Source organism: Leucoraja erinacea, chromosome 12, assembly GCF_028641065.1.
Source record: "Leucoraja erinacea ecotype New England chromosome 12, Leri_hhj_1, whole genome shotgun sequence".
Taxonomy (NCBI): domain Eukaryota; kingdom Metazoa; phylum Chordata; class Chondrichthyes; order Rajiformes; family Rajidae; genus Leucoraja; species Leucoraja erinaceus.
Window position 1 is genome coordinate 47676003 of NC_073388.1, and position 12275 is coordinate 47688277.

Here is a 12275-nt window from a genome sequence, read left to right on the forward strand (position 1 = left end):
CTTCATCATAGGCCTTCTCAAAATCCAAGTGAACAACATCCACTCTCCTTTGTCTATCCTGCTATTTACTTCCTCAAAGAATTCCTACAGATATGTCAGGCAAGATCTCCTCTTCACAAAACCATGCTGACTTTGGCCTATTTTATCATGTGTTTATAAGTACCAGGAAACGTCATCCTTAATAATGGACTCTAAAATCTTACCAACTAGTGAAGTCAGGCTAACCGGTCTTTAGTTTCCCATCTTACATCATTCCCTTCATGAACAGCATATTAGCATTTGCAATTTTCTCATCCTCAGGATCCACTCCAGACTCTGGTGATTCTTGAAAGATCGCAAATAATGCCTCCACAATCTCTACAGCTACCTATTTTAGGCTATCCATCTGATGAAGATGACTTATCCGCTGTCAGATTTTTCAGCTTCCTCGGAACTCTTGCGAGAACTTATTATTCAGACCATTGCTGATGTACTGTGTACAATTTTGGTTATTTCATTTAAGGTGGTCATTTGATTCATTTGTTTGCTTTGAGGCATTTCTGAGAAGGTTCACAAAATGGATTTATGGGATGGATTGGAAATCCCATGAGAAACAATCAAGCATATTGGGCTTGTACTCATTGCAGGTTAGAGGAATGAAGGGTGATATGGTTCTGAGGTGATTGACAATGGATAGTGAGGATGTTTCCCTTGGGGGGAAAAACGTAGAATTCTAAAGCATGGTTTCAGGGTAAACATCATCAATTTGAGATGAACATGAGGAACTGGTGCCAAAAGGTTGTGAATTTTTCAATATTATTAAGAGCTGTGGAGTTTGAAGCATCAAGCCTGAGGTTTTACTACTGGGGAATTGAAGGCCATGGGATTTGGGCAACACAGCTATGGCAAGGTCATCATCCAGGGCTGCTGAGATTGTATGGATTAATAAAGCAGGTTGAAAGGTTACTTGAACTATTTCTATATCAACTAAAGGAGAACTGCTAGAGAAACTCAGCTGGTCAGGCACCGTCTGTGGAAGGGGCTTTGGGTTGTGACCCTTCATCTGGACTGAGAATAAAGGAAGAGTAGCGAATGTAATGAAAGGATAGAGGAAGAGGGTTTGATTGCACATCGGTTGGGTGTGGAGGGAACAATGAACAATTTTCCAAATGCCTCTGTGTTAAGGGATGCCTATTGTCGTAGCAAGCACCACACTGCAAGAGCAATCCATTAGTTGGTATCCATAGTGATCTCTGGGTTAGCCAGTCTAAGGACAAGCACATTAACATGGAGAATGCAAAAGGGTGGAAATAAGTGCTGCAATTCTTATTTATTAGTTATATCAGCATCTTTTTACAACTCAGAATGCTTTCACTGAAATACAGTAAATAGATGCCATTAGTGGACAGTAGGAATGTCCAAGGTCTCTTCCTAATTGTTTAATTTTGCACTACCATTAGTAGATGATTGGTTTATTATTAACATGTGTAACGACATAGTGAAAAACTGTTTTTGTCTGCTCTCCAGTCAAATAATTCTATGCCTGAGTATAATCAAGTCATACACAAGTTGAACAGGTCTGAGTGAGGCCTCTGACTGGTCTCTGGACACACGGAGCTGTGACATTCACTGCTGGCTTGGAGACTGAGTATTTGCTGTATTTGAGGACTCGTTGAAGAACAGTTTTCCTCAGCTGACCAAGAGCCAGATGATTTTGTCATTGATACCTACTTTCAATACTTTTTGCCCAGAGATGCTGCCTTACCTACTAAGTTGTTCCAGCACTTTGTGTCTTTCCACTGCCCCCTTGTGCCCGGGGCACTCAGTGCTTCCCCCTTGTGTCCGGGGCACTCAGTGCTGCCCCCTTATGTCCGGGGCACTCAGTGCTGCCCCCTTATGTCCGGGGCACTCGGTGCTGCCCCCTTGTGTCCGGGGCACTCGGTGCTGCCCCCTTGTGCCCGGGGTGCTCAGTGCTGCCCCCTTGTGTCCGGGGCACTCAGTGCTGCCCCCTTATGTCCGGGGCACTCAGTGCTGCCCCCTTATGTCCGGGGCACTCGGTGCTGCCCTCTTGTGTCCGGGGCGCTCTGTGCTGCCCCTTGTGTCCAGGGCGTTCAGTGCTGCCCCCTTGTGCCCGGGGCGCTTATTGCTGCCCCCTTGTGTCGGGGGCGCTCAGTGCTTCCTCATCCCCGCCGTGTGGCCAGGACGCTTAGTGCTGCCCCCTTGTGTCCAGGGCGCTCAGTGCTGCCCCCCTCCCCTGTTGCTGGGACGCTCAGGATGGCATTAAGGTGAGGGGTAAAGTTTAAAGGAGAGGTGCAGGTGAAATATTTTAGAGGGAGGTGGGCAGTAGTGGAAGCAGATGCGATAATGGCGTTTAAGAGGCTTTTGTATCGGCACATGGATATGCAGGGCATCGATGGGTGAAGATTATGTGCAGGCACTCAAGAGTTGATCTTGCCATAGGTAATAGGTGGATACGGGTGAGGGGTTATGTGAGCTAGAGGGACAGATAGTAGCAGGGGGAAGTGGCTGGGGAGGGGGTGGTTTTGGGGGGAAGGGATGGGTGAACTAAGTGGTGGCGAAGGAAGCAGCCTATGCCAAAGATGGAAAGGGGTGGTTATAAGAAGATGTGACTGGTGGTGGAATCAAGTTGGAGGAGATGGAAATGTCAGAGGAATATGTGTTAGATGTGGGGGCTTCTGGGGTGAAGGGGATCACTATCCTTGTTCCACCGTGCCCACCATAATGTTTAGGACAAAGACCCATCATTTATTTATTTGTCTCTACACCAATTTGCAATTTGTAATAGAAAAAAATCACATGTGGTTAATGTGCATATTGTCAGATTTTAATGAAGGCCATTTTTATGCATTTTGGTTTCACTATGTAGAAATTACAGCTGCGTTTATACATAGTTCCCCCCATTTCAGGGCACCATAATGTTTGGGACACATGGCTTCACAGGTGTTCGTAATTGCTCAGGTGTGTTTAATTGCCTCCTTAATGCAGGTATAGGAGAGCTCTCAGCACCCAGTCTTTCCTCCAGTCTTTCCATCACCATTTTTATTGCTGTTTATTAACATGAGGACCAAAGTTGTGCCAATGAAAGTCAAATAAGCCATTATGAGACTGAGAAACAAGAATAAAACTGTTAGAGACATCAGCCAAACTTTCAGTTTACCAAAATGAATTGTTTGGGACACCGTTGAGAAGAAAGAGAGTACTGGTGAGCTTACTAATTGCAAAGGGACTGGCAGGACAAGGAAAACACCCACAGCTGATGACAGAAGAATTCTCTCTGTGATAAAGTAAAATCCCCAAACATCTGTCCGACAGATCAGAAACACTCTTCAGCAGTCAGATGTGGATTTGTCAATGACCACTGTCCACAGAAGAATTCATGGACAGAACCTGCGGTTCATTCTGCAACAAGACAATGATCCCAAACATACTGCTAAAGCAACAAAGGAGTTTTTCAAAGCTAAAAAATAGTAAATTCTAGTGGCCAAGTCAATCACCTGATCTGAACCCATTTGAGCAGGCCTTTTATATGCTGAAGAGAAAACTGAAGGGGACTAGCCCGCTAAACAAGCAGAAGCTAAAGATGGCTGCAATACAAGCCTGACAGAGAAGACAGCCAGCAACTGTTGATGTCCATGAATCGCAGACTTCAAGCAGTCGTTGCAAGCAAAGAATATGCAAAAACATACTAAACATGTCAACTTTTGATATTGCTGTGTCCCAAACATTATGGTGCCCTGAAGTGGAGGGGGGAGGGGAACTATCCGGAAGTGGCTGTGCTGCTAAATACACATACACAACCCAAATAAACTAAAAATGAACAAAAACAGACGGACTGCAGGCTGTTTTTTCTTTTGTCCTGTTTTAGTTAATTTTTAGTTTATTTAGGTTGTGTGTGTGTGTGTGTGTGGGGGGGCAGAAACATGTTTTTGGTGTCTTCCTTCGACCTTTTCTTGTCGTATCCCCCGTCTCTGTCTGCGCTGAGGCTTAATGGCGGAGCTCGCAGCCTCCAACTGGGACCGACCTCGAGGCTCCGGAGGCAGAGCCAGCCAGGACTTATCAACACAAGGCTGGCAGACTTTGGGTCTGTGGTGGCCTTGCGGTGGCAGTAGCGACCCGACTTTGGAGGCTCAGCCGCAGGCCCAGTGGACGACATCGTCGAGAGCTCACAGGTCGCAGGTTGGTGACCTGTTTTTCCGGATCTCCCGCAACAACAGCTTCGTCTGATGGAGTGGAGGGCGGCAGCTTCGTCCGCCCCGGGCCGCGGAGTTTGAGCCATCACCCGGCGGGGTCACAGCATCGGAGGCCTGGATCGCCACAGCGCAGAGGAGAACAAGGCTGGAAGAGACAAGGACTTTAAGGATTTTTGCCTTCCATCACAGTGAGGAGGTGCTTGTTGGACTCACTGTGGTGGAATCTGTGTATTTTGTGAGTTTTGTTATTTTATTCTGCCGCCTCTGCCCTGCCATCTCTGCCCTGTCGCCTCTGCCCTGTCATCTCTGCCCTGCAGGGCAGAGGCAGAAGAAAGCTAATGGAATGTTGGCCTTCATAACAAGAGGATTTCAGTATAAGAATCAAGAGGTTCTTCTGCAGTTGTATAGAGCTCTGGTGAGACCACATCTGGTGCATTGTGTACAGTTTTGGTCTCCTAATTTGAGGAAGGACATCTTTGTGATTGAGGCAGTGCAGCGTAGGTTCACGAGACTGATCCCTGGGATGGTGGGACTGTCATATGAGTAAAGATTGTAAAGACTAGGCTTGTATTCACTGGAGTTTAGATGGATTGTGGTTGGAGGGCTGTGATTGGAAACTAAATATTCCAGGATTTCGTTGTTTCAGGTGTGATAGAATTGGAGGGGCAAGAGGTGGAGGTGTTGCATTGCTTATCAGGGAAGATATTACAGCAGTGCTTTGGCAGGATAGATTATAGGGCTCGTCTAGGGAGGCTATTTGGGTGGAAATGGGAAAGGGGTAGCAACACTTATAGGGGTGTATTATAGACCGCCAAATGGGGAGCAAGAATTGGAAGAGCAAATATGTAAGGAGATTGCAGATATTAGTAGTAAGCACAAGCTAGTGATTGTGGGAGATTTCAATTTTCCACACATAGACTGGGAAACACATTATGTAAATGGGCTGGATGGGTTGGAGTTTGTAAAATGTGTGCAGGATAGTTTTTTGCAGCAATACATAGAAGTACCTACTAGAGAAGAGGCGGTGCTGGACCTCCTGTTAGGAAATGAGACGGGTCAGGTGGCAGAGGTATGCGTTGGGGAACAGTTCGGGACCAGTGATCACAATACCATTAGTTTCAATATAATTATGGAGAGGGTCAGAACTCGAGCTAGGGTTGAGATTTTTGATTGGAGAAAGGCTAACTTTGAGGAGATGTGAAAGGATTTAAAAGGAGTAAATTGGGACAGTTTGTTTTATGGGAAAGATGTGGAAGAGAAATGGAGGACATTTAAAGGTGAAATTTTAAGAGTACAGAATCTTCATGTCACTGTTCGGTTGAAAGGAAATAGTAAAAATTGGAAAGAGCCATGGTTTTCAAGGGAAATTGGACTTGGTTCGGAAAAAGAGAGAGATCTACAATAATTATAGGCAGCATGGAGTAAATGAGGTGCTTGAGGAGTATAAAGAATGTAAAAAGAATCTTAAGAAATAAATTAGAAAAGCTAAAAGAAGATATGAGGTTGCTTTGGCAAGTAAGGTGAAAGTAAATCCAAAGGGTTTCTACAGCTATATTAATAGCAAAAGGATAACGAGGGATAAAGTTGGTCCATTAGAGAGTCAGAGTGGACAGCTATCTGCAGAGCCAAAAGAGATGGGGGAGATATTGAACAATTTCTTTTCTTCGGTATTCACCAAAGGATATTGAATTATGTGAGGTAAGGGAAACAAGTAGAGTAGCTATGGAAACTATGAGGATCAAAGAAGAGGAAGTACTGACACATTTGAGAAATATAAAAGTGAATAAGTCTCCAGGTCCGGACAGGATATTCCCTAGGACATTGAGGGAAGTTAGTGTAGAAATAGCAGGGGCTATGACAGAAATATTTCAAATGTCATTAGAAACGGGAATAGTGCCGGAGGATTGGCGTACTGCGCATGTTGTTCCATTGTTTAAAAAGGGGTCTAAGAGTAAACCTAGCAATTATAGACCTGTTAGTTTGACGTCAGTGGTGGGCAAATTAATGGAAAGAATACTTAGAGATAATATATATAAGCATCTGGATAAACAGGGTCTGATTAGGAACAGTCAACATGGATTTGTGCCTGGAAGGTCATGTTTGACTAATCTTCTTGAATTTTTTGAAGAGGTTACTCGGGAAATTGATGAGGGTAAAGCAGTGGATGTTGTATATATGGACTTCAGTAAGGCCTTTGACAAGGTTCCTCATGGAAGGTTGGTTAAGAAGGTTCAATGGTTGGGTATTAATGGTGGAGTAGCAAGATGGATTCAACAGTGGCTGAATGGGAGATGCCAGAGAGTAATGGTGGATGGTTGTTTGTCAGGTTGGAGGCCAGTGACTAGTGGGGTGCCACAGGGATCTGTGTTGGGTCCACTGTTGTTTGTCATGTACATCAATGATCTGGATGATGGTGTGGTAAATTGGATTAGTAAGTATGCAGATGATACTAAGATAGGTGGGGTTGTGGATAATGAAGTAGATTTTCAAAGTCTACAGAGAGATTTATGGCAGTTGGAAGAGTGGGCTGAAAGACGGCAGATGGAGTTTAATGCTGATAAATGTGAGGTGCTACATCTTGGCAGGACAAATCAAAATAGGACGTACATGGTAAATGGTAGGGAATTGAAGAATGCAGGTGAACAGGGAGATCTGTGAATAATTGTGCACAGTTCCCTGAAAGTGGAATCTCATGTAGATAGGGTGGTAAAGAAAGCTTTTGGTGTGCTGGCCTTTCTAAATCAGAGCACTGAGTATAGAAGTTGGGATGTAATGTTAAAATTGTACAAGGCATTGGTGAGGCCAATTTTGGAGTATGGTGTACAAATTTGGTCGCCTAATTATAGGAAGGATGTCAACAAAATAGAGATAGTACAGAGGAGATTTACTAGAATGTTGCCTGGGTTTCAGCAACTAAGTTACAGAGAAAGGTTGAACAAGTTAGGGCTTTATTCTTTGGAGCGCAGAAGGTTAATGGGGGACTTGATAGAGGTCTTTAAAATGATGAGAGGGATAGACAAAGTTGACGTGGATAAGCTTTTCCCACTGAGAGTAGGGAAGATTCAAACAAGGGAACATGACTTGAGAATTAAGGGACAGAAGTTTAGGGGTAACATGAGGGGGGAACTTCTTTACTCAGAGAGTGGTGGCTGTGTAGAATGAGCTTCCAGTGAAGGTGGTGGAGGCAGGTTCATTTTTTATCATTTAAAAATAAATTGGATAGTTATATGGACGGGAAAGGAATGGAGGGTTATGGTCTGAACGCAGGTGTATGGGACTAGGGGAGAATACGTTTTCGGCACGGACTAGAAGGGTCGAGATGGGCCTGTTTCCGTGCAGTAATTGTTATATGGTTATTATATGGTTATATGGATGAGGGGGGATCTTATTGAAAACATAAAATTATAGAAGGACTGGACAAGCTAGATGCATGAAAAATGTTGCCCAATGTTGGGCGAGTCCAGAAGCAGGGGCCACAGAATAAAGGGGAGGTTATTTAAGACAGGTGAGAAAAAAACGTTTTCACCTAGAGAGTTGTGAATTTATGGAATTCCCTGCCACAGAGGGCAGTGGAGGCCAAGTCACTGGATGGATTTAAGAGAGAGTTAGATAGAGCTCTCGGGGCCAGTGGAATCAAGGGATATGGGGAGAAGGCAGGCACGGGTTATTGATAGAGGACGATCAGCCTTGATCACAATGAATGGCGGTGCTGGCTCGAAGGGCCGAATGGCCTCCCCCTGCACCTATTTTCTATATTTTCTAGGCCTCTGCCCTGCTACCTCCCCTGTGGCCGGGACGCTGGGTGTTTGCTGCTGTTCCCTGTGTCTTGTGGTTGGGCGGTGAGGTTCCCCACCGGCAACAGGAAAAGTATCGGCAGAATCCCCCAACTACCTCCTGCCAGAGGCTGGTTGGATCTTCACTGCTGGAAACCTACAAACAGCACCTCACCGGGTCCTCTGGCTGCAACTCTGGAGATCATTTGTACGTCAAAAGAATCATTGATGTGGCTTGTGAGTGACAGCCCCCGTGATCTATTGTGTGTAACAAGAGAGAGTTTGTTACTGATCTTGGATAGAGACCGGAGAGAAGTGATCACTCGGGCTGAATGTGGGCAATTGTCAGTCTGAAATCTCTCTGATGAAGACTTCAAATCATAATGTGGGAAGAGGCTGAAGACTGAAGGTCAGGTTGTGATTCCCAGCCTGGCATCCACGGAGCCAACAGTGATTGTGGGCGCGGGCAAACAACAGGGGCAGAGACTAGAGTATGAAAGTGGTGGAGGCGGTGGGAGCCGGGGTGGGTAGAATGGTGCTTGGGCCCGGGAAGGTTTGGACCAGGTTTAGGCGATCAGGTTAGAGTATTTTCATCAATCCATCAGTATTCGCCCTTCTCACATTTCAAACGTGATTCCCGCGGTGTTCACGGTATCTGGAATGCAGCCCGGCTCAGAAATAGACTCTCCCTCCCTCTCTCTCTCTCCCTCCCTCCCGCATCTCTCAAGGTCCGGTCTCGGGGAAATCCCTGGGCGCGGATCAATCCCACGGGGACTGAAACCCGCGGCCGTGAGATGGATCACAGAGACCCCAGTGGCTGTGAGAGAGGAGTGGGAGCAGAGTGACGCCTCGAAAACGCACAGGACAATGCTGGGGCTACGGCTGTCAACGTACACAACGGGAAATGGACCAGCAACAGATATGGGCGGAGAGTTGTGAGAGAGTTTAACCCGAGCAAGTGTGAAGTGGTGCACTTTGGAAGGTTAAATGTAAAGGGACGGTTTAATGACAGTTAACATGAGTGGCAGCTTGACACACACACAGACCGTGGGGTCCTAACCCATTACTCCCTGGAAGTAGCAACTCGAGTAGGTAGCGTGGATGGAAGGCATATCTTATGTTTGCTCTTATTGGCAAGACAATGTATAAAAGTTGTTTAGTCGTGTTATAGCTGTAATAACATTGTGGTTGGGCCACATTTGGAAGAATGCAGTTCTGTTCGCCCCATCACAGGGAGGGCGTGGAGGCGTTAGAGAAGGTGTAGCAGATATGGTTTCCAGAATGCTGCCTGGATTCGAGAGTATTAGTTATTAGGAGAGTTTGGATAAATCTGGATCATTTTCTCTGGAGCGCAGGAGGTTGAGGGGAAACCTGAAAGAAGATGGCTTAGACGGTCAGAATCAAATAGTCTATAGCGAGAATCTATACCTATAAGATTCTATACCTTGTTTTCCCCCCAGGGTGGACATATCCAAGACGAGAGCGCAGTGCAGCACTTCCTCACTCCTGCCCCTTGGACAGAGCATTATTCTGTCTGCACTGCCCCTCAGTACTGCCCCTCCCTCAGTGCGGCGCTCCCTCAGTGTGGCGCTCCCTCAATGCTGCTCCTCCCACAGTGTGGCGCTCCCTCAGTGTGGCGCTCCCTCAGTGTGGCGCTCCCTCAATGCTGCTCCTCCCTCAGTGCGGCGCTCCCTCAATACTGCCCTTCCCCTCCCACAGTGCGGCGCTCCCTCAGTGTGGCGCTCCCTCAATACTGCTCCTCCCTCAATGCTGCCCCTCCCAGTGCGGCGCTCCCTCAGTGTGGCGCTCCCTCAATGCTGCTCCTCCCTCAGTGCGGCGCTCCTTATGACAAGCATTTGGATACATCTCTGCTACAACTTGCCTAAAGCACAGTAATATTTCCTGAAGAACTGAACACTTTTTCCAAGCAGCAGGTTTCAAAGGGACATCACAACGTCCCTGCCCCTGCATTCTGTACCTGTTTATAACCCCAGATCCTGGACCCATTTGCACACATCACTGATCTGCCTGCGTTGTACCGCACACCCCTCTTCTCGATCTCGGAGCAAACATTAGCACCCCATTTATTGGTGTTGAGCTTCACCTGCTCCATCCCAGAACCTGTCCCGGCCCGGGCTGGTCAATCCATCTCCTGGTACTGAACTGAGCGGCGAAAATCCTCACTTTTGTAGATGCACTTCACAGAATTCAAATTGTTTCTTAAAATCATTGTGTGGGGCTTTTTGACCAGATAGCAATGAGTGGTGGTTTTGACCTGTACCCTGAGGAATGTTTTGTATGAGTGTCCTCACTGTCCCTGCCTGGTCCCCAGTGAGAGGTGAAGGTTGCAGGCGTGTGGACATGAGAGCCAGCTGAGAACAGCTGTGGTGCAGCTCCTCAGCGGCATGTGCTGTTCTTAGCAACGGCAAATACATCTGAAGTTACATTGAAACAAATTATAACAATGACTCACGCACACTTCCACGATGAGATATCTCCCCCAGAACTGCTGGCTCCACAACAACAGTCCTTCACCACACCAGAAAATTATCTCATTTCTGAGTTTAACTGACATAATTTCCATGATTTAGACGGAGATCGTGCACTCTGCAGCAGCAGAATCGGGATGCTTACCAGGAGTGCTGGAGAGATTCTTGATCAGAGACGCGTGAAGTGTAACATTGATATTGGGGTTACATTCACATCGACTGTAGTCTTACTAACATTGACATGTGAACCGAGATACAGTGAAAACAGCATAATGTGCAGTTAAATCATACTGTACACGAGTACAAGTAGTGCAGAGAGGGGAAATACACAGAGTGCAGAATATAGCATTACAGCTACAGTGAGAGTGCAGGTTAAAAAAAGTGCAAATGTTTCAATGGGGTAGGTGGGAGTATTGAGGATACAACCTTAGCTTATGAGAGCCCTGTTTAAGAGTGAAACAGGGGGATGGAGCTGTTCCTGTGTCTGGTGGTACATGTGTTCAAGCTTCTGTACCTTCTGGTGAATGGGAGAGGGGACATGAGTGGTCCTTGATTATGTTTAAGAAGGAACTGCAGATGCTGGAAAATCGAAGGTACACAAAAATGCTTGAGAAACTCAGCGGGTGCAGCAGCATCTATGGAGCGAAGGAAATAGGCATTCGGACCGAAACCCTTCTTAGAGGAGGAGAACTTCTTCAAAATAGGCATACCTTGAGGAGATTTCGCAGTGGAGTAGACATAGATAGATAGATAGATAGATAGATAGCCTTTTATTGTCAAAGTGTTTAAGAAGGAACTGCAGATGCTGGAAAATCGAAGGTACACAACAATGCTGGAGAAACTCAGCGGGTGCAGCAGCATCTAACTTCTATCCGGCACTCAAATATACCTGGTTCATTTTCGACACATCCCTACCATTTCTTGACCTCACTATCTCCATTGCGGGTGATAGACTTCTGACCGACATCCACTATAAACCCACTGACTCCTAGTCATGGCTATCTAGTCTACACTTCTTCCCACCCTGCTTCCTGTAAAGACTCCATCTCCTACTACCAATTTCTCCGTCTACGCCGCATTTGCTCCCAGGATGAGGTGTTCCACACCAGGGAATCTGAAATGTCCTCATTCTTCAGGGAACGGGGGTTCCACTCCTCCACCATAGATGAGGCTCGCACCAGGGTCTCTTCCATACCCCGCAACACTGCTCTCTCTCCCCATCCCCCCACTCGCAACAAGGGCAGAGTCCCCCTAGTCCTCACCTTTCACCCCACCAGCCGTCACATACAACAATTAGTCCTCTGTCAGTTTCGCCACCTCCAACGTGACCCCACCACTCGCCACATCTTCCCATCTCCCCCCATGTCTGCCTTCCGCAAAGACCGCTCCCTCCATAACTCCCTTGTCAATTCTTCCCTTCCCTCTCATACCACCCCCTCCCCGGGCACTTTCCGTTGCAACCGCAAGAGATGCAACACTTGTCCCTTTACCTCCCCCCTCGACTCCGTTCAAGGACCCAAGCAGTCGTTCCAGGTGCGACAGAGGTTTACCTGCATCTCCTCCAACCTCATCTATTGCATCCACTGCTCTAGATGTCAGCAGATCTATATCGGTGAGACCAAGCGGAGGTTGGGCGATCGTTTCGCCGAACACCTCCGCTCGGTCCACAATAACCAACCTGATATCCCGGTGATTCAACGCTTCAACTCCCCCTCCCATTCCCCATCTGACCTCTCTGTCCTGGGTCTCCTCCACGGCCAGAGCGAGCAACACCGGAAATTGGAGGAACAGCACCTCATATTCCGCTTGGGGAGTCTGCATCC